A 26,960-nucleotide genomic window follows, 5' to 3' on the forward strand; every position below is an offset into this window, starting at 1 on the left:
AAGTGTGGACTTTTCAAAACTTAAAATATTCACCAAAAATCAGCCGAGTAACGAAAACGAAAATACTCACCTGCTATTAGGTGAGCTCCCAGTGCTTGATCTTGGTGCCCAGCACTGACTCTGAAAAATACTTACAACTGTACTTACCAGTAACCCAATATTCTCCCATAGGAAATCATTGACTGTTTTTCTGTGAAATTTCTTCTAAGTGTCAATTTCTGCAAACTTTAAATATTCTTTAAAAATCGTATAATTTCTGAAAACGTAATTACTTACCTGTTTTGGATAAAGGTCCCAGTACTGAATCTAGGCACCCAGTACTGGATTACAAAAGTAACGAGAACATACTATACCTGCAACTTGAATTTTCTGCCATAGGGAATCTTAGACTGTTTTCTATGAAATATTTTCTGTCAACTTTTAAAATAGCAAAATATTGTCTAAAAATCATCACAGTAATTAAGTCGACTTTTATCACTTGATACCAAGTACTGACCCAGGACTGAATCTAGGATCCAGTCCTGGAAATCCAAAAGTAATCCTAAAAGTAATCTGTTGCAAAGAATTTGAAACTTCCATTGAGCTCAATGCATTATTGTGTTTAAAATTTGGTTGCCTATTGCAACCACTTGTAACTTTCTACAAAAGTCAATTGCATATTGCAAAAGTATTTATATAAAGCATCTCATTCTGAGAAAGTATATTTTAATTCCTATTGTTGGTTCTAAAATAAAACAAGCATATATTTTTTGTAGATAAACCATTGGCCTAGAGTTCAGTTATTGAGTGTGTGAGACCATTTGCTGACTGAGCGTGTGCAACAAATGCTTTACACTGTCCTCTGATACTGCCTTACTGCTCGACCAAGCTACCACTTTAGAGAGTAAGGTTATATCTAACTTTAGCCTCTGCCAAACCTCTGGGGACTGTGGACTCTGTACACCCTGTACCTATTTGGGAACAGTATATACAGAGCCACTTTCTCACACTGCAGTTCTCCAATATAGGTCTGTCAAGATCATTACTCAATCTACCTTGATTTGGCACAGTATAAAATAAGTCAAGAAGTCTCCTATGAAAAGATATGCAAATCTGTTCGAATCACTTTCCCTAGTCAGAGGACCCACTAGCTGGAAGGGGCAGGGAGGACCAAAATAGCTCATCGGTATAGAACACTGCATGAGCAGCTGATTTTGAGGTGGTAGAAGATAGAGTAATCCAACTGGACCTCAATAAACGGTTTCCTAATGTGCAATAGCCCCTGACCACCTCTGACGCAAAAGTGTAATCTCATACCTTTGCAGAATCAGGCATGCTTTCACCTGTTCAAGCTGAACTGACATTGGTCTTCTTGGCCAGCAGGAGTTCCTCTCTTGCAGCTGTTGAGGCTAGAGAGCAGAATGACGTGTATTCATTCTTTATGGTAACTCTTCTAGCCCTCCCACTCCATACTACTTTAAAACTTCCGATGTTGCAGACGAGTTCCATCATTGTAAACCATGCTATTTTTCTCAATATTGGCTGGCTCGGCATAACAAGGGATGCCTACAGGACAGCCTAAATTGTGCCGGCAAGCTTCTACAGGGAGTCACTGGCAGATAAAGAGAAACTCAGCCCTAACCTGGCTCTTCTCTCTCACTCTCACTCTCCTTTCCCTTCTGTCCCTCTACCTGTCTCTCACTCTCTAAATACTAGTATTTATGTTGTATTCACTTCCCCGTCACAATCTTTCCGACCCTACTTCCTCTCTCCCTTCAATCAGTTCAACCCTCTTTTTTACTTTAGGAAACTCCACATCTTTTTTAAAGGCCCTTCCCATATTCACACTGCTTCTTGATAAGACATTTTTTTCCTTTCTTTGAAGGATAGTGAAATTGATTTTCTTGAAACATGGTTGGTAAACCATCAATTCATTCCACCTTACTTTATCATTATCCTTACTTATGGAATGCATTTCATCATTAGGACAGCTGCAGTGTTTGCCGGGCAAGGTGGTGTGTGCCTGTTGTCCTGGTTACTTGGGAGGCAGAAGCTTGTGGATTGCTTGAGCTATGGGGTTCTGGGCTGCACTCAGCTGTGTTGATCAGGTGTCCATGCTGCATTGTGCATCAATATGGTGTTCTAGAGGGAGCTCTAGAATTTCAGGTTGTGTAACGAGAGGTGCACTGACCCAGGCTGGAAACAGAGCAGGCCAAAGCTTCCATGCCCATTGGTAGCAGGACAGCACCTGTGAGCAGTACGTGTTAAACAGCCTGAGCAAAATAGTGAGACCTAGCCTCTCTTTTTTGACTCAAATGTGAAAGTTTGGATTTTTACAAGGTGTAATAAATTATTTTCCCAAAACCAAATCTTTGTTTTCCTTTTGATATTTTTCCAGGAAATATGATGAACATTTGAACTGGGCCACGCATTTCAGCATAGCAGACAATTCTCCAGAATAGAGACATATTGCAACAACAAGCTAGCAGGCGGAGAGGACTGAAAACTCAGTGCAACCTAGATTAAATGGCTGTGTGATTTTCAGCAAGGATGACTCAAATGCATTCTTCCTTTTAGAGCACCTGTAGGATTAAACTGATCTGTCAAGTACAAAAGCATCCTTCATAGAGCAACTTAGAAATGCGCTTGCTGGCCCTTCTGCTGCATTTCTACGTCCAGCTCTAATTCATTTTTTGATTAGCCCTCATTCTTTTCATATGTGAATGAGAAGGAGAAATTACAGGGCCCTTCACTCTTTGAGCGAAACATGAAAAGACTGAGGGCTGTGCAACTCCCAAACGTTGGAGCCTCTGGCCTGTCGACCATCGAACCTGCTCCTGCTCCAACCCGGCATCTCTTGTGGCCAGCAACCTCACAAACCCTGGAGGACCTGGCTACCTTTTGACTCTAAACCCCTGGGACTCCCATGAGTAGAGGCTCTACTCAAGTCTACTTCTAATCCCTGGCAGCAGCCCGGAACCGCGAACCCTTCACACTCTGCACCCACCAAGCCTGGCCTGTGCCAGAGTGAACAAAGACCACAAGGACGACCCCACGGCGACTGTGACCCCGAGTCCGGCACCCAAGGACCTCCCTCGACACTCCTGAAGAAGCCTGCAGCCCCAGAACCAGGTGCCCCCCCAACCGCGATCAACAGAGGGTAAGATTTCCCAACACCAAAAGGTACCCCTGCACCCGGCGCTCCGCGGCCCCCTGTGCCCAATCTCCGGGTACCTACCTATCCTCCAACTACCCAACTTACCTCTCGAAGTGGTGGTGGCACCTGAAGAATCTTCGTCCCCGAGCTTGCAGTCTTTTTCTAAACCAGAGATTTCCCATTCAAATCAATTGAGCGCCCGAATGCTCAAAAGCACCCTGCACCCAGCCGTCCGAGTGGCCCTGGCAGTACAAACTCTACATCTATCTACTTCCCCACTTGCCCTGGATAAGTGACCAGGAGCCCAGCTCCCACAGCCACGTGGCCTGCTAGTCAGCAGCCACCAACCAAGGCCCCCCTACCTCTCATAGGATAACATTGGGCCTAACTCTCTCTGCACCCGGCCGCCCTTGTGCCGCTGAGGGTGAACCAACTGTACCTACCTGACCCTGGGAGACGCCTGAGTCTATGCCCAGAACCTTAACTCTGCCAGTCGAGTACTTACCTTTAAACCGATAACTCAATCTTCTCCATAGGGTAACATTGACTGGTTTTTCCTGAAATTTCTTCCAAGTGTGGACTTTTCAAAACTTAAAATATTCACCAAAAATCAGCCGAGTAACGAAAACGAAAATACTCACCTGCTATTAGGTGAGCTCCCAGTGCTGGATCTTGGTGCCCAGCACTGACTCTGAAAAATACTTACAACTGTACTTACTAGTAACCCAATTTTCTCCCATAGGAAATCATTGACTGTTTTTCTGTGAAATTTCTTCTAAGTGTCAATTTCTGCAAACTTTAAATATTCTTTAAAAATCGTATAATTTCTGAAAACGTAATTACTTACCTGTTTTGGATAAAGGTCCCAGTACTGAGTCTAGGCACCCAGTACTGGATTACAAAAGTAACGAGAACATACTATACCTGCAACTTGAATTTTCTGCCATAGGGAATCTTAGACTGTTTTCTATGAAATATTTTCTGTCAACTTTTAAAATAGCAAAATATTGTCTAAAAATCATCACAGTAATTAAGTCGACTTTTATCACTTGATTCCAAGTACTGACCCAGGACTGAATCTAGGATCCAGTCCTGGAAATCCAAAAGTAATCCTAAAAGTAATCTGTTGCAAATAACTTGAAACTTCCATTGAGCTCAATGCATTATTGTGTTTAAAATGTTGTTGCCTATTGCAACCACTTGTAACTTTCTACAAAAGTCAATTGTATATTGCAAAAGTATTTATATAAAGCATCTCATTCTGAGAAAGTATATTTTAATACCTATTGTTGGTTCTAAAATAAAACAAGCATATATTTTTTGTAGATAAACCATTGGCCTAGAGTTCAGTTATTGAGTGTGTGAGACCATTTGCTGACTGAGTGTGTGCAACAAATGCTTTACACTGTCCTCTGATACTGCCTTACAGCTCGACCAAGCTACCACTTTAGAGAGTAAGGTTATATCTAACTTTAGCCTCTGCCAAACCTCTGGGGACTGTGGACTCTGTACACCCTGTACCTATTTGGGAACAGTATATACAGAGCCACTTTCTCACACTGCAGTTCTCCAATATAGGTCTGTCAAGATCATTACTCAATCTACCTTGATTTGGCACAGTATAAAATAGGTCAAGAAGTTTCCTATGAAAATATATGCAAATCTGTTCGAATCACTTTCCCTAGTCAGGGGACCCACTAGCTGGAAGGGGCAGGGAGGACCAAAATAGCTCATCGGTATAGAACACTGCATGAGCAGCTGATTTTGAGGTGGTAGAAGATAGAGTAATCCAACTGGACCTCAATAAACGGTTTCCTAATGTGCAATAGCCCCTGACCACCTCTGATGCAAAAGTGTAATCTCATACCTTTCCAGAATCAGGCATGCTTTCACCTGTTCAAGCTGAACTGACATTGGTCTTCTTGGCGAGCAGGAGTTCCTCTCTTGCAGCTGTTGAGGCTAGAGAACAGAATGATGTGTATTCATTCTTTATGGTAAGTCTTCTAGCCCTCCCACTCCATACCACTTTAAAACTTCCGATGTTGCAGACGAGTTCCATCATTGTGACCCATGCTATTTTTCTCAATATTGGCTGGCTCGGCATAACAAGGGATGCCTACAGGACAGCCTAAATTGTGCCGGCAAGCTTCTACAGGGAGTCACTGGCAGATAAAGAGAAACTCAGCCCTAACCTGGCTCTTCTCTCTCACTCTCACTCTCCTTTCCCTTCTGTCCCTCTACCTGTCTCTCACTCTCTAAATACTAGTATTTATGTTGTATTCACTTCCCCGTCACAATCTTTCCGACCCTACTTCCTCTCTCCCTTCAATCAGTTCAACCCTCTTTTTTACTTTAGGAAACTCCACATCTTTTTTAAAGGCCCTTCCCATATTCACAATGCTTCTTGATAAGACATTTTTTTCCTTTCTTTGAAGGATAGTGAAATTGATTTTCTTGAAACATGGTTTGTAAACCATCAATTCATTCCACCTTACTTTATCATTATCCTTACTTATGGAATGCATTTCATCATTAGGACAGCTGCAGTGTTTGCCGGGCAAGGTGGCGTGTGCCTGTTGTCCTAGTTACTTGGGAGGCAGAGGCTTGTGGATTGCTTGAGCTCAGGGTTTCTGGGCTGCACTCAGCTGTGTTGATCAGGTGTCCATGCTGCATTGGGCATCAATATGGTGTTCTAGAGGGAGCTCTAGAATTTCAGGTTGTGTAACGAGAGGTGCACCGACCCAGGCTGGAAACAGAGCAGGCCAAAGCTTCCATGCCCATTGGTAGCAGGACAGCACCTGTGAGCAGTACGTGTTAAACAGCCTGAGCAAAATAGTGAGACCTAGCCTCTCTTTTTTGACTCAAATGTGAAAGTTTTGATTTTTACAAGGTGTAATAAATTATTTTCCCAAAACCAAATCTTTGTTTTCCTTTTGATATTTTTCCAGGAAATATGATGAACATTTGAACTGGGCCACGCATTTCAGCATAGCAGACAATTCTCCAGAATTGAGACATATTGCAACAACAAGCTAGCAGGCGGAGAGGACTGAAAACTCAGTGCAGCCTAGAATAAATGGCTGTGTGATTTTCAGCAAGGATGACTCAAATGCATTCTTCCTTTTAGAGCACCTGTAGGATTAAACTGATCTGTCAAGTACAAAAGCATCCTTCATAGAGCAACTTAGAAATGCGCTTGCTGGCCCTTCTGCTGTATTTCTGCGTCCAGCTCTAATTCATGTTTTGATTAGCCCTCATTCTTTTCATATGTGAATGAGAAGGAGAAATGACAGGGCCCTTCACTCTTTGAGCGAAACATGAAAAGACTGAGGGCTGTGCAACTCCCAAACGTTGGAGCCTCTGGCCTTACTCCAGCTAACTCTTACTGGTTTAATACTTTTAAATGTTGATGTTGTTTAAAAATCCCAGCATAAGGAGAAGGTTGACAGGCGCTGCATGTGAGAAAGTGCCATCTTTCTTGCATGGTATGCCCCCACTTTTTGCTGAATTGCTGAATGTACTTTGACTGAGTGTGCCCTGGACTCCTGCCAATCAGGTGCCCAGGGCGTATGTTCCTTCCCTAAAAACACAAAACACAAATTGGCAAACCCTGGCCACATGTCAGCCCCTGGTAAATGGTACCCTGGGTACCCAGGGCCTTCTGACTAGGGAAGGCCTCTAAGGGCTGCAGCACTCATTGTGCCACCCTTAGAGGCCCTGTACCCTTACACACACACACTGCCCTTGCAGGCTGGGTGTCTGGGTACAAGACAAAACAAAGAGTCGACATGGCACACATCCCTGTGTGCCATGCCCACCACCTACACTGCCATGGCATACATCAGCCACCCCTCTAGCTGGGTGCCCTATACCAATGGTGTGGGCACAGGAGCAGGAGCCCTGTGCCCCTACAGTACCCAGGTACATTCCTAGGCACTGTAAGTGCAGTGCTGCCATTTAAGAGTACATGGTGCTGAGAGCTCGTCAAACACGAACTTCCCAGCACCATAATGGCAACACTGAAGACTGAGAAGTTTGGTATCAAACTTCTCAGCATATTAAACCCACACTGATGCCAGTGTGGGATTTAATGTACCAAGCACCCCAGAGGGAATCTTAGATATGCCCCCTAAAACCTAGCCTACAACCCATGTCTGTTCTGAGACTGCCCAGGCTGCCACACTGCAGACATGTTGCTGGACCCCTGGGTAGGAGAGCCCCTGCTCTCCTGGGCCTGCAACAATGCACATCCTGGGCGAGGTGCTAAATCTCCTCCCCCAGGATCGGCAGGGGGAAGCTTCAAAGGCATGCCGCCTCTGTGAGCTTCCCCAGGCCACTGCAACCCCCCACTCTGGCGGGAAGCTTGGCCGGAAACCCCAAATAAGGACAGGGGATGTGCCAGCCTGCCAACCCCACCCCTCAGGTGGGGGAGGCGAGGTGAAGCACATCTCCGGGCTCTCGCCATCTTGAAGATGGAAAGCCCTGCCCAATAAGGACTAGGCTACTGCCCTCCTCCCACAGGAGAGAGGCAGGATAGGGGGTGTACCCACCCCAGGACAGGGACCCATTGGTCCCTGCCCTTCACCTACCTGTAACGCCCCTAAATCTAGTATTTAGGGGCACCCTGAACCTTCCTTCCCCAGATTTCGAAATCCGAAGAAGAGCTAGAAGAAAGAAGACCTGCCCTGCAGCTGCTAAGAAGAGGAAGACACCAACTGCTTTGGCCCCAGCCCTACCGGCCTGTCGACCCTCGAACCTGCTCCTGCTCCAACCCGGCATCTCTTGTGGCCAGCAACCTCACAAACCCTGGAGGACCTGGCTACCTTTTGACTCTAAACCCCTGGGACTCCCATGAGTAGAGGCTCTACTCAAATCTACTTCTAATCCCTGGCAGCAGCCCGGAACCGCGAACCCTTCACACTCTGCACCCACCAAGCCTGGCCTGTGCCAGAGTGAACAAAGACCACAAGGATGACCCCACGGCGACTGTGACCCCGAGTCCGGCACCCAAGGACCTCCCTCGACACTCCTGAAGAAGCCTGCAGCCTCAGAACCAGGTGCCCCCCCAACTGCGATCAACAGAGGGTAAGATTTCCCGACACCAAAAGGTACCCCTGCACCCGGCGCCCCGCGGCCCCCTGTGCCCAATCCCGGGGTACCTACCTATCCTCCAACTACCCAACTTACCTCTTGAAGTGGTGGTGGCAGCTGAAGAATCTTCGTCCCCGACCTTGCAGTCTTTTTCTAAACCAGAGATTTCCCATTCAAATCAATTGAGCGCCCGAATACTCAAAAGCACCCTGCACCCAGCCGTCCGAGTGGCCCTGGCAGTGCAACCTCTACATCTATCTACTTCCCCACTTGCCCTGGATAAGTGACCAGGAGCCCAGCTCCCACAGCCACGTGGCCTGCTAGTCAGCAGCCACCAACCAAGGCCCCCCTACCTCTCCTAGGATAACATTGGGCCTAACTCTCTCTGCACCCGGCCGCCCTTGTGCCGCTGAGGGTGAACCAACTGTACCTACCTGACCCTGGGAGACGCCTGAGTCTATGCCAAGAACCTTAACTCTGCCAGTCGAGTACTTACCTTTAAACCGATAACTCAATTTTCTCCATAGGGTAACATTGACTGGTTTTTCCTGAAATTTCTTCCAAGTGTGGACTTTTCAAAACTTAAAATATTCACCAAAAATCAGCCGAGTAACGAAAACGAAAATACTCACCGGCTATTAGGTGAGCTCCCAGTGCTGGATCTTGGTGCCCAGCACTGACTCTGAAAAATACTTACAACTGTACTTACCAGTAACCCAATTTTCTCCCGTAGGACATCATTGACTGTTTTTCTGTGAAATTACTTCTAAGTGTCAATTTCTGCAAACTTTAAATATTCTTTAAAAATCGTATAATTTCTGAAAAGGTAATTACTTACCTTTTTTTTTTTTTTTTTCAAATAACTTTATTCGATTGTAAGATTTAACAATCATAAAAGCACAATACATGGATAAACATTACACAGATAAATTGTTTAAAAAAGCTGTCCAATACTTATGTATGATGGGCGAACTATGTAAACAAAATGAGTAAAGGCATCTAGCAGGCTAATTAGGTTAAGAATATAAATAATTTGTTCAAAGTTAAAAATCATTAGGGAATAGGACAATAAAAACAGCATAATTATCCCTCCATACTTTTCCTGAAAGTAATAGCTAGTTTTAAAAAACTGCTTACATATAAAGTACAATCACAGTTCAAAAGTTGAAGGGAATAAATGTTATGTTATGTTATGTTAAATGAACTTCTAGAGCGCACGTACACCAAAGGTTTCATGGCGCTATTGCAATATCGTACTAGATCGAGAGGTTACTGGTAGGCTTGAACGAATAAGAGAGTTTTGAGGAGAGATCTAAAGTGAGGATAGGATATTTCAAGTCTGAGTTCAGTAGGAAGGGAATTCCATGTGTGTGGTGCTAAGTAAGAGAAACTAAGCCCGCCGTGTTTTTTCCGGTTAAAGCGGGAGGGGGTGAGGAGGTTGGCCTGAGACGAGCGGAGAGCACGCGAGGGGAGGTAGCGAGTGATTAGAGAAGAAATGAAAACAGGCCCGCTACCAGTTAGGGCTTTAAAGATGGTACAGCCCAATTTGAACAAGCAGCGTTTGGCAACTGGGAGCCAATGAAGAAGTTTCAACAAGGGGCGGACGTGTTGAGTACGAGATTGGTGAGTAATAAGACGTGCAGCCTGATTCTGGACTAACTGAAGACGGTGAAGTTGATAGATAGGAATGCCAACATAAAGCGAGTTGGCATAGTCAATCCGAGAGATGACTAAGGCCATAAGTATCACAGTAAGGGCCTCGGTGGTAAAAAATCTAGCAATCTTCCGGATTCTACGCAGATGGAAAAAACAAGAGGAAGTAACTGCACCAATCTGGGGCTTCAAAGACAGATCATTACTGATCACTACCCCAAGGCTCTTAACCGATTTGGAGGGTGTAGGAGAGGTTCCTAACGAAGGGGGCCAAAAGTTGTCATTCCAGGGATTCGAGGGGCCGGTCAACACCAGCTCGGTCTTATCAGGGTTGAGTTTTAGTTGGCTGGTGTTCATCCAATCCCTGATAAAACACAAAGTGGCCTGGAAGCTGGAAACAGACGCAGTGGTGGGGTTGATGTTAAACACGAGTTGAAGGTCGTCTGCATAATTGAAGCAGACTACTTCAAAATTACGAAGTGAGTAGATTAAGGGAGCCATATATAGATTAAATAATAAAGGAGATAAAGAAGAGCCCTGTGGGACGCCACAGGTTAGAGTGGTTTTTTTGGCTGAGAAGGTAGCAAGGCGAACGGCCTGCGAGCGGTCCCCCAAAAATGAGGAGATCCATTTTAGAGCAGTGCCCTGAATGCCAGCATCTCTGACACGGTCGATCAAAAGTTTGTGATCGACCGTGTCAAAGGCTGCCGAGAGGTCCAAAAGGACGAGGGCCTGGGAGAGATTGTTATCAGCTCCCCTGCGAAGTTCATCCATCACAGCGAGGATGACCAACTCTGTAGAGTGCGCAGGCCTAAAACCGGCCTGGTGAGGGTCAAGAAAAGAGGAATGTTCAATAAAAGAACTGAGGCATTGTGTCACATGGGCTTCCAAGATTTTGCTCAGGTAGGGAAGGAGAGAGATGGGGCGGTAGTTAGTGAGATTGGTAGGATCAGCTTGGGGTTTCTTCAGGATAGGAATAATTTCAGCAGCTTTAAAGGAAGTGGGGACAACTCCTGTTTGTAATGAGTTATTAAGAAACGCAAGCGGGGGATCGGGATAAGAGAGAAAGGCATCTTGGAGGAAGGGGGGAGGGCAAGGGTCTGAAGGGGAGCCCGAGCTGACCTTTTTAAGAAGTGTAAAGAACTCTTCTTTGGAGATCAGGGGAATAGAATCAAGGAACTGAGTATTTTTGGGTGAGGTCCCCAAAACTGATTGGGGGATGGACGGAGGGATACTCTTCTTGATGGTAGAGATTTTCTGGATGAAAAAGTTATTAAGAGCATCACAGAAATCCTGGGTCGGTGCTGATTTAATAGTGACTCTATCAGGAAGAGATAATTCGTTAACAATGGAAAAAATATCTTTGGTCGTAGTAGATGAATTAGTGATTTTTTGTGAAAAGTACAAGGATTTGGCTGTTAGAATGGCTTTTTTGTAGGCAGTTAGCAGTTTAGTGAAGGTATCTTTTGTGTTAGTAGAGTAGCTACGTCTCCACCTACGCTCTGCTTGTCTGAGGAGAAGCTTTTTTTGTTTAAGATCCTCTGTAAACCACCTCTGGGCGTCGTGAGGCCGCCTAACGATGGAGAATTTGCAGGGGGCAACGGTATTACTGGCCGCACATAGCCAGTTATGGATAGCCGTTTCTTGAGTGTTAAGGCAACTAGTATCCATGGGCAAGGAGGCGGAGAGTAAGGAGCAAAACTCCTCTTTACTTGCTCGGCTCCAGTTTCTGGTTAACAGTTTTTCCAAGATTGGGAGTTTAACTGGTCGAGGTAGATCCAAGGAGAATTGGATAGAGTAGTGGTCAGACCAGGAGCAGGGGGAAATAGATAAAGAGGAGATGGACAGATTAGCTGTCCATAACTGATCAAGGATGTGTCCTTTAATATGAGTAGCAGTGCAAACATGTTGGGTGCAATTGAGACCCAAAAGAAGATCTGTAAATTCACGGGAGAGATGAGATTCATTGGGATCAGAAGGCCAGAAGTTAAAGTCGCCAATTATCATTAATCTAGGATTATTTATAAAGTGCTGGTTTAATCTGTGTGAAATTTAGTTTCTTTAAACAAGGCTTTAGATATAGCCATCGAGGTACTGAATAATAAGGACAAAAGAATAAAAAGTTCTCCAGATCTTGCGGAGACTTTCCGTCGCAGCCGCAAGCAGGTAGCACTTGTCCACGATGGGACCCTCTTGGTACAGCCAGTAGGAGGTGGAACAGGTGAAATCGGAACCTGGTCAACAAAAATCGATCGTAGCCAGATATAGGCCATGAGAGATATGGTTCCAAATGTAAGCATGTTTTAAGTAGAGCGTGTTTCCTGACACTACATTTCATAAACTCGGCCTCCTCCCGGGCAAGGTACCTGGTTGTAAGAAATGCTTTTTTTACAAATGTGACATCAGCTTTTGTTATAGTGGATGGGGTTAAAAACAGGGCTGGCCGTCCAAGTTCAGTAAGACAATCTTTTATATATTTCAGCCATGGGACCTTGAATCTACCATCCCAGGTTAAGGCTTCTCTTAATATATCGTTGGTAAGGGGTATGTCATTATTCAACCAAGAATTCATCCAACAAAGTATGGGATTTGCGGCTAGTCTATCGCTTAGAAAGGGCAAACCTAACTCCTCGTGAACCGAGAAGTTGCCGGTGCCCCTAGGCAGCCTTAAGATCTTCTTTAAAAAATTATTTTCTGTGACCTCTAGGTCTCGCGTCTGGCTATAGCCCCAGAGTTCACTACCATAACAGGCAACTGCAATGCTCTTTGCTTGGTATAATTTAAGCAAGGCCGCCACCGGGCTGTTGCCCATTTTTCTCGCAAATCCTAATATGGCTGCGTTGGCCCGAGTCATTTTGTCCTTTTTTTTATGGACTGCTGGGCCCCAAGATAATTGGTCATCGAGAAGAATTCCAAGATATGAGAAAGTTTTAGATGTTGGAATTTTTTCCCCATTTATAGTAAAGGAATTTGGTTTTCGCGAACCATGGCCAATTTTCATGACAAACGACTTAGAGTTATTGATACTGAGGCCTCGAGACTCCATAAAAAGATAAAATGAATTTAAAAGTGTCTGGAGACCGTTCGCTGTCCTTGATATCAGGACGGCGTCATCTGCATAAAGCAGAACCGGAACTCCTCTTAGACCTACATGAGGATAATCCGTACCTGATCTCAACAAGTAGTCCTCTAACTCGTTGATATACAGGTTAAAGAGGAATGGGGCCAAGATACACCCTTGTCTAACACCCCGATTAATTCTTATGTCCCCAGTCACTTTCAAATCTTGGGTGTAGCGAACGTTCGCTCTTGTGTCAGAATGCAAATCAGCCAATAGATGGATTAGGTTTTGCTCGACACCCATCTTTAACATGATATCCCATAGTTTACCCCTATCCACGCAATCAAAAGCAGACGATAGGTCCATAAAAGCCAGATGAATAGTTCCCTTCCGGGCCAAAGTATATTTACCTGTAATCAAGTATAGATTCAGGCATTGGGTCACAGTTGAGTGACCAGGTCTGAATCCATATTGTATTGGAGACAGAATTTTATTCTCTTGGGCCCATGTTGTTAATCTAGTCAGGATTACACCCCCCACTACCTTTGCTACTGAATTTATCAATGAGATTGGTCTGTAGCATGATGGGTTGCTGCGATCACCCTTTTTAAACACGGGGACAATTGTCGAGTGCCCCCATGTCTTCGGGCAACCCGAAACCGTGGCAGCATTTATTACTTTAGTTAGTACGGGGGCCCAAAGTGAAGTACAAGATTTAAAAAGATCCGGAGGTAAACCATCCGGTCCAGGTGCCTTATTTCCAGTTAGCCCTTGAATGGCCTTTTCTACCTCGTTATCCAGAAAGCACAGAGGATTCGCCCTTATAGTTAAAAAATCATATTCTGCTTGTTGCTTATTACTCTTAAAGATTACACTAAAGTGATTAACCCAGTCCTCCTCTGGGATATTAGTTCCTAGATCTGAATCACTGGGGTTGTAAAATAGGGGTTTATTAATAATTTCCCAGAATTTACTGCTGTTGCCCAGAGTTGAGGGGTCAAGCAAAGAATCCCAGGTAATGGCCTTGATTTCCTTTTTACGACCGGCAAGTGCTTTTTTATAAGTCGCACGTAGATTTTTAATTAGGCCTGGGTCCCTAGGTATGATTTTCAATGCTTTTCTTAGGTCTTAGCTTGCCTTGGAGCAGGTGTGGTCAAATCATTTAGGGTAATTTCTGGTTTGTCCCTTCACTGGAACTAGCAGCATGGAACCTACAATAGACACCACGACCTCAAATGAGGCTAAGGTTTGTTCATGAGAAATAGATGTTGATACACAAGCCGCAAGTTCCTGGCCACATAACTTATTAATTTCATTATAAAAGTTATCATGGTTATCTAAATTCCACTTCAATCGACGTTTTCCATTAATACATTTTAAGGTTCCCCGATCTTCACGGAGCCCACGCAGTTCAAAAATTCCACCACCCAATATAATAGTTATGGGGTTATGATCACTAAAAATATTCGATTGAATAGTGAAACTAAAGGCCTGGGTGGTAAGGTCAGCGGACAATATCATATGGTCTATAAAAGACCCGTGAGCACAGCCTTTAAAAGTTGGCACGTCATATACCTTGTCCTCCGGTACCAAAGACATAGCTACATACAAATTATTTTCATTTAACAAATCATTTAAGAGGGTTCCACATCTAGTGTGGTTGAAATGAAAGCCGTTCGCGTTGTTACATCCTAGAGACCCCATAGGGGTATCTCGAGGGTTACCGCAGGGGTGCACATTAAAATCTCCAACTATTAATAAATTGCGTGACATCACACCTGCGCCTTCTGCCAGCGTATCTTTCAAAGACATTATATTACAATCCCCTTCACTGGATGTAGCATTATAAAAGTTGATCAAGGTCAAATCACGTTTGCCTCTCTTTAAATCAAGTATTTGGACATTTCTGTTTGCGTGATATTGGTTACGTATAACACAGGAAAGAGCCAAATTAACAAAATTAGCCAGCCCCCCCTTTGCCCTACCTCTAACTGAGGGAACTGCTGGGCTGATAAAGCTTTGATATCCTTCAATACATGCGCTGTTGTCTTCCATCCATGTCTCTTGAAGGCAAATGATGGTGTATTTTTTAACATATGCCAACCAGGCAGGATCACTTATTTTATCGGCCAATCCTGCTACATTCCAGGAAACTAAGGACACATTATAAGCATCATATGACTCGTAACCAGGGTAAACATCAGTAGAAGAAGATTCAGGTGAGTAATCTGGTCGATCAATATGTATAACTCCTGTGTTTTCTGTATCGAAAGAATTTAATTCTACAGGATGTAAGTTAGAAGTATCAGTCATGATAGGGGAATTATCAGTCATGATTTCATGGTTGGGGAGTCAATCCTGTTCGTCCAGTCCTGATAGGATAGCATATCTATTTGATGTTGGAATGGTAGAATAAGATGTCTCAGTTGGAACCCTCGGTTGTGGATATGAGAGTGAAAGATTTGACAAGAGGGAGCGGGGGTAGAAGTAGCTGAGATCGGCCGTTGTAATTCCCAGACTCCTACCCGGGGTATACCAGTCCGCTATGTATGGTGACACCCTACGATCTTGAAAATTGACTATAATGACATCGCCCTGTTTGTCCTTAGGTCTAGGACCCAACCAATTCAGTCTCCTAACATGTAATATTTCACCGTTAATTTCAGGAGGGAGTGGTCTATTTTGGGTCAACCAGTACACTACTTTGTTTTTAAGTTGTTGGTGGCTCTCAGTTTTACCCTGGGCGAGAACAGGAACCCCCATTAAGGTCACTACATATGGAGCCGCTTCAGGGGGCAGGTCAATATGGGAACTTTTATCCAGTTTATAATCTGGGGGGGGCTGCCTGTTTCTATTGTTACCCGGGGGAGCTACAGGGTTAATAATTTGGTCTTCTCTCAAATCCCTCTTGGCGGTGGGTTGATTCTCTCTGTGTAATAACCTCAGTAGATTTTTTACGCAGGTAGGAGTTCAAATCAGTATTTAGTGAGATAAGGGAGGCATGAGATGCTTCCAAAGATGTTAATTGTGTCTCAATGTTCTTAACTCTCTCTACTAGAGGTAAAAGTAGAGCTCTCACCATGCGCTCGACATCTGACATTGAATTAGAAAAAGGAAACATGGGAAGCTGTGGCGGTGGAGTTGCTTGCTTAGTTCGTGGGGGAGATAATATAGGTTGGGGCATGGCTTTAGGCACATCCAAGTGGCGAACTTTTCTCCTTTTTTTGTTGGGGCAGTATATGTTTTTTTTGCCACAGGCTTTGAACTAGAGAGCCTTCTTTTAACGGGATTCCCTTTAGAAGTCGAGGCGATATGAGTGGGGGAAGAGTCCACAGGAGAAGTACCCGTTAAGGGTCGCAAATTAGAAGAAAATAACCCAGTTTCATTCGAAATAGATATTACATTCAGTGTATCACACAATTGCGCGGGAAGACCACAGTCGGCAGGTCGTTCAGGATCCGAAATCCTGATTGGCGGAGAAGAAACCTGTTGAATTTGACCCAAAGAAGAACGCTTCTGGAACACAGGGTCTAATGAGAGACGGTGTTCCGTGATGGCAATCTCTTTTTCTAACACGGATGCCGCCCTAGTAATAAAATGGTCTAGAGTCCCCCTCACTGAGCCACCTAACAGGGAAGACCTTGTTTTTGTGGATTGTGTAGCCATAGTGAGTTACTATATGTTCTATTTCACAAATGTAAAAACACTAATGAACAATTAGACCCAGAGTTAACTTGCAGAAGAAACGGAAAACAGTCAACGGCTACAAAGGGCAGGTATCTTGTGCCCAGGCATGGAATTGAACAAAAGACAGTCACCTGGTTCTTAAACGAGTTGTTAAGTTTGGGTAGCCAACGAAAGAGGGATGGCCCAGCCCTGCCTTGTTCGGCCTTGGACGGCCGTAGACGGCCCGCCCTTTGCCCGGGCTTAGCCCGCGCGCGAGCCCGCGACGCGGGGAATGATTCAGATTTTAAAGAGCCTCCTGGCGCAGCTTCCGGGATGTTGGGGTCCGGGGAGTCTGGGTAATGTAGTTCTTCCCCCGTTACTCCACACAGCGGCCACACAAGAAGGAGCGCGGCGGCGGGAGAGAGGGGGCGCCAAGTGTAGTAGTCTCTACGCCTCTCTGGCAGGCACAAGGTAAAGCTCAGCAGGGACAGCCAGGGACAATGCTGTGGACGGCACACCCGCTCCACCGAGAATGGTTCAGATTTTAAAGCGCCTCCTGGCGCAGCTTCCGGGATGTTGGGGTCCGGGGAGTCTGGGTAATGTAGTTCTTCCCCCGTTACTCCACACAGCGGCCACACAAGAAGGAGCGCGGCGGCGGGAGAGAGGGGGCGCCAGGTGTAGTAGTCTCTACGCCTCTCTGGCAGGCACAAGGTAAAGCTCAGCAGGGACAGCCAGGGACAATGCTGTGGACGGCACACCCGCTCCACCGAGAATGGTTCAGATTTTAAAGCGCCTCCTGGCGCAGCTTCCGGGATGTTGGGGTCCGGGGAGTCTGGGTAATGTAGTTCTTCCCCCGTTACTCCACACAGCGGCCACACAACAAGGAGCGCGGCGGCGGGAGAGAGGGGGCGCCAGGTGTAGTAGTCTCTACGCCTCTCTGGCAGGCACAAGGTAAAGCTGAGCAGGGACAGCCAGGGACAATGCTGTGGACGGCACACCCGCTCCACCGAGAATGGTTCAGATTTTAAAGCGCCTCCTGGCGCAGCTTCTGGGATGTTGGGGTCCGGGGAGTCTGGGTAATGTAGTTCTTCCCCCGTTACTCCACACAGCGGCCACACAAGAAGGAGCGCGGCGGCGGGAGAGAGGGGGCGCCAGGTGTAGTAGTCTCTACGCCTCTCTGGCAGGCACAAGGTAAAGCTCAGCAGGGACAGCCAGGGACAATGCTGTGGACGGCACACCCGCTCCACCGAGAATGGTTCAGATTTTAAAGCGCCTCCTGGCGCAGCTTCCGGGATGTTGGGGTCCGGGGAGTCTGGGTAATGTAGTTCTTCCCCCGTTACTCCACACAGCGGCCACACAAGAAGGAGTGCGGCGGCGGGAGAGAGGGGGCGCCAGGTGTAGTAGTCTCTACGCCTCTCTGGCAGGCACAAGGTAAAGCTCAGCAGGGACAGCCAGGGACAATGCTGTGGACGGCATGTACCCACCCCAGGACAGGGACCCATTGGTCCCTGCCCTTCACCTACCTGTAACGCCCCTAAATCTAGTATTTAGGGGCACCCTGAACCTTCCTTTCCCAGATTCCAGATTCCGAAATCCGAAGAAGAGCTAGAAGAAAGAAGACCTGCCCTGCAGCTGCTAAGAAGAGGAAGACACCAACTGCTTTGGCCCCAGCCCTACCAGCCTGTCGACCCTCGAACCTGCTCCTGCTCCAACCCGGCATCTCTTGTGGCCAGCAACCTCACAAACCCTGGAGGACCTGGCTACCTTTTGACTCTAAACCCCTGGGACTCCCATGGGTAGAGGCTCTACTCAAATCTACTTCTAATCCCTGGCAGCAGCCCGGAACCGCGAACCCTTCACACTCTGCACCCACCAAGCCTGGCCTGTGCCAGAGTGAACAAAGACCACAAGGACGACCCCACGGCAACTGTGACCCCGAGTCCGGCACCCAAGGACCTCCCTCGACACTCCTGAAGAAGCCTGCAGCCTCAGAACCTGGTGCCCCCCCAACCGCGATCAACAGAGGGTAAGATTTCCCGACACCAAAAGGTACCCCTGCACCCAGCGCCCCGCGGCCCCCTGTGCCCAATCCCGGGGTACCTACCTATCCTCCAACTACCCAACTTACCTCTTGAAGTGGTGGTGGCACCTGAAGAATCTTCGTCCCCGAGCTTGCAGTCTTTTTCTAAACCAGAGATTTCCCATTCAAATCAATTAAGCGCCCGAATGCTCAAAAGCACCCTGCACCCAGCCGTCCGAGTGGCCCTGGCAGTGCAACCTCTACATCTATCTACTTCCCCACTTGCCCTGGATAAGTGACCAGGAGCCCAGCTCCCACAGCCACGTGGCCTGCTAGTCAGCAGCCACCAACCAAGGCCCCCCTACCTCTCATAGGATAACATTGGGCCTAACTCTCTCTGCACCCGGCCGCCCTTGTGCCGCTGAGGGTGAACCAACTGTACCTACCTGACCCTGGGAGACGCCTGAGTCTATGCCCAGAACCTTAACTCTGCCAGTCGAGTACTTACCTTTAAACCGATAACTCAATTTTCTCCATAGGGTAACATTGACTGGTTTTTCCTGAAATTTCTTCCAAGTGTGGACTTTTCAAAACTTAAAATATTCACCAAAAATCAGCCGAGTAACGAAAACGAAAATACTCACCGGCTATTAGGTGAGCTCCCAGTGCTGGATCTTGGTGCCCAGCACTGACTCTGAAAAATACTTACAACTGTACTTACCAGTAACCCAATTTTCTCCCATAGGAAATCATTGACTGTTTTTCTGTGAAATTACTTCTAAGTGTCAATTTCTGCAAACTTTAAATATTCTTTAAAAATCGTATAATTTCTGAAAACGTAATTACTTACCTGTTTTGGATAAAGGTCCCAGTACTGAGTCTAGGCACCCAGTACTGGATTACAAAAGTAACGAGAACATACTATACCTGCAACTTGAATTTTCTGCCATAGGGAATCTTAGACTGTTTTCTATGAAAAATTTTCTGTCAACTTTTAAAATAGCAAAATATTGTCTAAAAATCATCACAGTAATTAAGTCGACTTTTATCACTTGATTCCAAGTACTGACCCAGGACTGAATCTAGGATCCAGTCCTGGAAATCCAAAAGTAATCCTAAAAGTAATCTGTTGCAAATAACTTGAAACTTCCATTGAGCTCAATGCATTATTGTGTTTAAAATGTTGTTGCCTATTGCAACCACTTGTAACTTTCTACAAAAGTCAATTGTATATTGCAAAAGTATTTATATAAAGCATCTCATTCTGAGAAAGTATATTTTAATACCTATTGTTGGTTCTAAAATAAAACAAGCATATATTTTTTGTAGATAAACCATTGGCCTAGAGTTCAGTTATTGAGTGTGTGAGACCATTTGCTGACTGAGTGTGTGCAACAAATGCTTTACACTGTCCTCTGATACTGCCTTACTGCTCGACCAAGCTACCACTTTAGAGAGTAAGGTTATATCTAACTTTAGCCTCTGCCAAACCTCTGGGGACTGTGGACTCTGTACACCCTCTACCTATTTGGGAACAGTATATACAGAGCCACTTTCTCACACTGCAGTTCTCCAATATAGGTCTGTCAAGATCATTACTCAATCTACCTTGATTTGGCACAGTATAAAATAGGTCAAGAAATCTCCTATGAAAAGATATGCAAATCTGTTCGAATCACTTTCCCTAGTCAGGGGACCCACTAGCTGGAAGGGGCAGGGAGGACCAAAATAGCTCATCGGTATAGAACACTGCATGAGCAGCTGATTTTGAGGTGGTAGAAGATAGAGTAATCCAACTGGACCTCAATAAACGGTTTCCTAATGTGCAATAGCCCCTGACCACCTCTGACGCAAAAGTGTAATCTCATACCTTTGCAGAATCAGGCATGCTTTCACCTGTTCAAGCTGAACTGACATTGGTCTTCTTGGCCAGCAGGAGTTCCTCTCTTGCAGCTGTTGAGGCTAGAGAACAGAATGACGTGTATTCATTCTTTATGGTAACTCTTCTAGCCCTCCCACTCCATACTACTTTAAAACTTCCGATGTTGCAGACGAGTTCCATCATTGTGACCCATGCTATTTTTCTCAATATTGGCTGGCTCGGCATAACAAGGGATGCCTACAGGACCGCCTAAATTGTGCCGGCAAGCTTCTACAGGGAGTCACTGGCAGATAAAGAGAAACTCAGCCCTAACCTGGCTCTTCTCTCTCACTCTCACTCTCCTTTCCCTTCTGTCCCTCTACCTGTCTCTCACTCTCTAAATACTAGTATTTATGTTGTATTCACTTCCCCGTCACAATCTTTCCGACCCTACTTCCTCTCTCCCTTCAATCAGTTCAACCCGCTTTTTTACTTTAGGAAACTCCACATCTTTTTTAAAGGCCCTTCCCATATTCACACTGCTTCTTGATAAGACATTTTTTTCCTTTCTTTGAAGGATAGTGAAATAGATTTTCTTGAAACATGGTTGGTAAACCATCAATTCATTCCACCTTACTTTATCATTATCCTTACTTATGGAATGCATTTCATCATTAGGACAGCTGCAGTGTTTGCCGGGCAAGGTGGCGTGTGCCTGTTGTCCTAGTTACTTGGGAGGCAGAGGCTTGTGGATTGCTTGAGCTCAGGGGTTCTGGGCTGCACTCAGCTGTGTTGATCAGGTGTCCATGCTGCATTGGGCATCAATATGGTGTTCTAGAGGGAGCTCTAGAATTTCAGGTTGTGTAACGAGAGGTGCACCGACCCAGGCTGGAAACAGAGCAGGCCAAAGCTTCCATGCCCATTGGTAGCAGGACAGCACCTGTGAGCAGTACGTGTAAAACAGCCTGAGCAAAATAGTGAGACCTAGCCTCTCTTTTTTGACTCAAATGTGAAAGTTTTGATTTTTACAAGGTGTAATAAATTATTTTCCCAAAACCAAATCTTTGTTTTCCTTTTGATATTTTTCCAGGAAATATGATGAACATTTGAACTGGGCCACGCATTTCAGCATAGCAGACAATTCTCCAGAATTGAGACATATTGCAACAACAAGCTAGCAGGCGGAGAGGACTGAAAACTCAGTGCAACCTAGAATAAATGGCTGTGTGATTTTCAGCAAGGATGACTCAAATGCATTCTTCCTTTTAGAGCACCTGTAGGATTAAACTGATCTGTCAAGTACAAAAGCATCCTTCATAGAGCAACTTAGAAATGCGCTTGCTAGCCCTTCTGCTGCATTTCTACGTCCAGCTTTAATTCATTTTTTGATTAGCCCTCATTCTTTTCATATGTGAATGAGAAGGAGAAATTACAGGGCCCTTCACTCTTTGAGCGAAACATGAAAAGACTGAGGGCTGTGCAACTCCCAAACGTTGGAGCCTCTGGCCTGTCGACCCTCGAACCTGCTCCTGCTCCAACCCGGCATCTCTTGTGGCCAGCAACCTCACAAACCCTGGATGACCTGGCTACCTTTTGACTCTAAACCCCTGGGACTCCCATGAGTAGAGGCTCTACTCAAATCTACTTCTAATCCCTGGCAGCAGCCCGGAACCGCGAACCCTTCACACTCTGCACCCACCAAGCCTGGCCTGTGCCAGAGTGAACAAAGACCACAAGGACGACCCCACGGCGACTGTGACCCCGAGTCCGGCACCCAAGGACCTCCCTCGACACTCCTGAAGAAGCCTGCAGCCTCAGAACCAGGTGCCCCCCCAACCGCGATCAACAGAGGGTAAGATTTCCCGACACCAAAAGGTACCCCTGCACCCGGCGCTCCGCGGCCCCCTGTGCCCAATCCCGGGGTACCTACCTATCCTCCAACTACCCAACTTACCTCTCGAAGTGGTGGTGGCACCTGAAGAATCTTCGTCCCCGAGCTTGCAGTCTTTTTCTAAACCAGAGATTTCCCATTCAAATCAATTGAGCGCCCGAATGCTCAAAAGCACCCTGCACCCAGCCGTCCGAGTGGCCCTGGCAGTGCAACCTCTACATCTATCTACTTCCCCACTTGCCCTGGATAAGTGACCAGGAGCCCAGCTCCCACAGCCACGTGGCCTGCTAGTCAGCAGCCACCAACCAAGGCCCCCCTACCTCTCATAGGATAACATTGGGCCTAACTCTCTCTGCACCCGGCCGCCCTTGTGCCGCTGAGGGTGAACCAACTGTACCTACCTGACCCTGGGAGACGCCTGAGTCTATGCCCAGAACCTTAACTCTGCCAGTCGAGTACTTACCTTTAAACCGATAACTCAATCTTCTCCATAGGGTAACATTGACTGGTTTTTCCTGAAATTTCTTCCAAGTGTGGACTTTTCAAAACTTAAAATATTCACCAAAAATCAGCCGAGTAACGAAAACGAAAATACTCACCTGCTATTAGGTGAGCTCCCAGTGCTGGATCTTGGTGCCCAGCACTGACTCGGAAAAATACTTACAACTGTACTTACCAGTAACCCAATTTTCTCCCGTAGGAAATCATTGACTGTTTTTCTGTGAAATTTCTTCTAAGTGTCAATTTCTGCAAACTTTAAATATTCTTTAAAAATCGTATAATTTCTGAAAACGTAATTACTTACCTGTTTTGGATAAAGGTCCCAGTACTGAGTCTAGGCACCCAGTACTGGATTACAAAAGTAACGAGAACATACTATACCTGCAACTTGAATTTTCTGCCATAGGGAATCTTAGACTGTTTTCTATGAAATATTTTCTGTCAACTTTTAAAATAGCAAAATATTGTCTAAAAATCATCACAGTAATTAAGTCGACTTTTATCACTTGATTCCAAGTACTGACCCAGGACTGAATCTAGGATCCAGTCCTGGAAATCCAAAAGTAATCCTAAAAGTAATCTGTTGCAAATAACTTGAAACTTCCATTGAGCTCAATGCATTATTGTGTTTAACATTTTGTTGCCTATTGCAACCACTTGTAACTTTCTACAAAAGTCAATTGCATATTGCAAAAGTATTTATATAAAGCATCTCATTCTGAGAAAGTATATTTTAATACCTATTGTTGGTTCTAAAATAAAACAAGCATATATTTTTTGTAGATAAACCATTGGCCTAGAGTTCAGTTATTGAGTGTGTGAGACCATTTGCTGACTGAGTGTGTGCAACAAATGCTTTACACTGTCCTCTGATACTGCCTTACTGCTCGACCAAGCTACCACTTTAGAGAGTAAGGTTATATCTAACTTTAGCCTCTGCCAAACCTCTGGGGACTGTGGTCTCTGTACACCCTGTACCTATTTGGGAACAGTATATACAGAGCCACTTTCTCACACTGCAGTTCTCCAATATAGGTCTGTCAAGATCATTACTCAATCTACCTTGATTTGGCACAGTATAAAATAAGTCAAGAAGTCTCCTATGAAAAGATATGCAAATCTGTTCGAATCACTTTCCCTAGTCAGGGGACCCACTAGCTGGAAGGGGCAGGGAGGACCAAAATAGCTCATCGGTATAGAACACTGCATGAGCAGCTGATTTTGAGGTGGTAGAAGATAGAGTAATCCAACTGGACCTCAATAAACGGTTCCCTAATGTGCAATAGCCCCTGACCACCTCTGACGCAAAAGTGTAATCTCATACCTTTGCAGAATCAGGCATGCTTTCACCTGTTCAAGCTGAACTGACGTTGGTCTTCTTGGCCAGCAGGAGTTCCTCTCTTGCAGCTGTTGAGGCTAGAGAACAGAATGACGTGTATTCATTCTTTATGGTAACTCTTCTAGCCCTCCCACTCCATACCACTTTAAAACTTCCGAAGTTGCAGACGAGTTCCATCATTGTGACCCATGCTATTTTTCTCAATATTGGCTGGCTCGGCATAACAAGGGATGCCTACAGGACAGCCTAAATTGTGCCAGCAAGCTTCTACAGGGAGTCACTGGCAGATAAAGAGAAACTCAGCCCTAACCTGGCTCTTCTCTCTCACTCTCACTCTCCTTTCCCTTCTGTCCCTCTACCTGTCTCTCACTCTCTAAATACTAGTATTTATGTTGTATTCACTTCCCCGTCACAATCTTTCCGACCCTACTTCCTCTCTCCCTTCAATCAGTTCAACCCTCTTTTTTACTTTAGGAAACTCCACATCTTTTTTAAAGGCCCTTCCCATATTCACACTGCTTCTTGATAAGACATTTTTTTCCTTTCAGGGCACTTATCCAGGGCAAGTGGGGAAGTAGATAGATGTAGAGGTTGCACTGCCAGGGCCACTCGGACGGCTGGGTGCAGGGTGCTTTTGAGCATTCGGGCGCTCAATTGATTTGAATGGGAAATCTCTGTTTGCAGGGCAAGGTGGCGTGTGCCTGTTGTCCTAGTTACTTGGGAGGCAGAGGCTTGTGGATTGCTTGAGCTCAGGGGTTCTGGGCTGCACTCAGCTGTGTTAATCAGGTGTCCATGCTGCATTGGGCATCAATATGGTGTTCTAGAGGGAGCTCTAGAATTTCAGGTTGTGTAACAAGAGGTGCACCGACCCAGGCTGGAAACAGAGCAGGCCAAAGCTTCCATGCCCATTGGTAGCAGGACAGCACCTGTGAGCAGTACGTGTAAAACAGCCTGAGCAAAATAGTGAGACCTAGCCTCTCTTTTTTGACTCAAATGTGAAAGTTTTGATTTTTACAAGGTGTAATAAATTATTTTCCCAAAACCAAATCTTTGTTTTCCTTTTGATATTTTTCCAGGAAATATGATGAACATTTGAACTGGGCCACGCATTTCAGCATAGCAGACAATTCTCCAGAATTGAGACATATTGCAACAACAAGCTAGCAGGCGGAGAGGACTGAAAACTCAGTGCAACCTAGAATAAATGGCTGTGTGATTTTCAGCAAGGATGACTCAAATGCATTCTTCCTTTTAGAGCACCTGTAGGATTAAACTGATCTGTCAAGTACAAAAGCATCCTTCATAGAGCAACTTAGAAATGCGCTTGCTGGCCCTTCTGCTGCATTTCTACGTCCAGCTCTAATTCATTTTTTGATTAGCCCTCATTCTTTTCATATGTGAATGAGAAGGAGAAATTACAGGGCCCTTCACTCTTTGAGCGAAACATGAAAAGACTGAGGGCTGTGCAACTCCCAAACGTTGGAGCCTCTGGCCTGTCGACCCTCGAACCTGCTCCTGCTCCAACCCGGCATCTCTTGTGGCCAGCAACCTCACAAACCCTGGAGGACCTGGCTACCTTTTGACTCAAAACCCCTGGGACTCCCATGAGTAGAGGCTCTACTCAAATCTACTTCTAATCCCTGGCAGCAGCCCGGAACCGCGAACCCTTCACACTCTGCACCCACCAAGCCTGGCCTGTGCCAGAGTGAACGAAGACCACAAGGACGACCCCACGGCGACTGTGACCCCGAGTCCGGCACCCAAGGACCTCCCTCGACACTCCTGAAGAAGCCTGCAGCCTCAGAACCAGGTGCCCCCCAACCGCGATCAACAGAGGGTAAGATTTCCCGACACCAAAAGGTACCCCTGCACCCGGCGCTCCGCGGCCCCCTGTGCCCAATCCCGGGGTACCTACCTATCCTCCAACTACCCAACTTACCTCTCGAAGTGGTGGTGGCACCTGAAGAATCTTCGTCCCCGAGCTTGCAGTCTTTTTCTAAACCAGAGATTTCCCATTCAAATCAATTGAGCGCCCGAATGCTCAAAAGCACCCTGCACCCAGCCGTCCGAGTGGCCCTGGCAGTGCAACCTCTACATCTATCTACTTCCCCACTTGCCCTGGATAAGTGACCAGGAGCCCAGCTCCCACAGCCACGTGGCCTGCTAGTCAGCAGCCACCAACCAAGGCCCCCCTACCTCTCATAGGATAACATTGGGCCTAACTCTCTCTGCACCCGGCCGCCCTTGTGCCGCTGAGGGTGAACCAACTGTACCTACCTGACCCTGGGAGACGCCTGAGTCTATGCCCAGAACCTTAACTCTGCCAGTCGAGTACTTACCTTTAAACCGATAACTCAATCTTCTCCATAGGGTAACATTGACTGGTTTTTCCTGAAATTTCTTCCAAGTGTGGACTTTTCAAAACTTAAAATATTCACCAAAAATCAGCCGAGTAACGAAAACGAAAATACTCACCTGCTATTAGGTGAACTCCCAGTGCTGGATCTTGGTGCCCAGCACTGACTCTGAAAAATACTTACAACTGTACTTACCAGTAACCCAATTTTCTCCCGTAGGAAATCATTGACTGTTTTTCTGTGAAATTTCTTCTAAGTGTCAATTTCTGCAAACTTTAAATATTCTTTAAAAATGCGTATAATTTCTGAAAACGTAATTACTTACCTGTTTTGGATAAAGGTCCCAGTACTGAGTCTAGGCACCCAGTACTGGATTACAAAAGT

General features: G+C 45.8%; 4 non-coding genes across 4 annotated transcripts; all 4 read left to right on the forward strand.

Moving 5' to 3' along the window:
* Positions 1–1,981: 1,981 nt before the first annotated feature.
* On the forward strand, positions 1,982–2,281 carry LOC146854425 (signal recognition particle RNA). Its single transcript, XR_014958887.1, has one exon.
* A 3,407-nt stretch (positions 2,282–5,688) lies between these two features.
* Positions 5,689–5,988, forward strand: LOC146854426 (signal recognition particle RNA). Its single transcript, XR_014959205.1, has one exon.
* Positions 5,989–21,182: 15,194 nt separating this feature from the next.
* Positions 21,183–21,482, forward strand: LOC146854427 (signal recognition particle RNA). The gene has a single exon (XR_014959073.1).
* Positions 21,483–24,899: 3,417 nt separating this feature from the next.
* On the forward strand, positions 24,900–25,199 carry LOC146854428 (signal recognition particle RNA). Its single transcript, XR_014981563.1, has one exon.
* The last annotated feature ends 1,761 nt before the right edge of the window (positions 25,200–26,960 follow it).

Source organism: Triturus cristatus, chromosome 4_1, assembly GCF_964204655.1.
Source record: "Triturus cristatus chromosome 4_1, aTriCri1.1, whole genome shotgun sequence".
Lineage (NCBI taxonomy): Eukaryota > Metazoa > Chordata > Amphibia > Caudata > Salamandridae > Triturus > Triturus cristatus.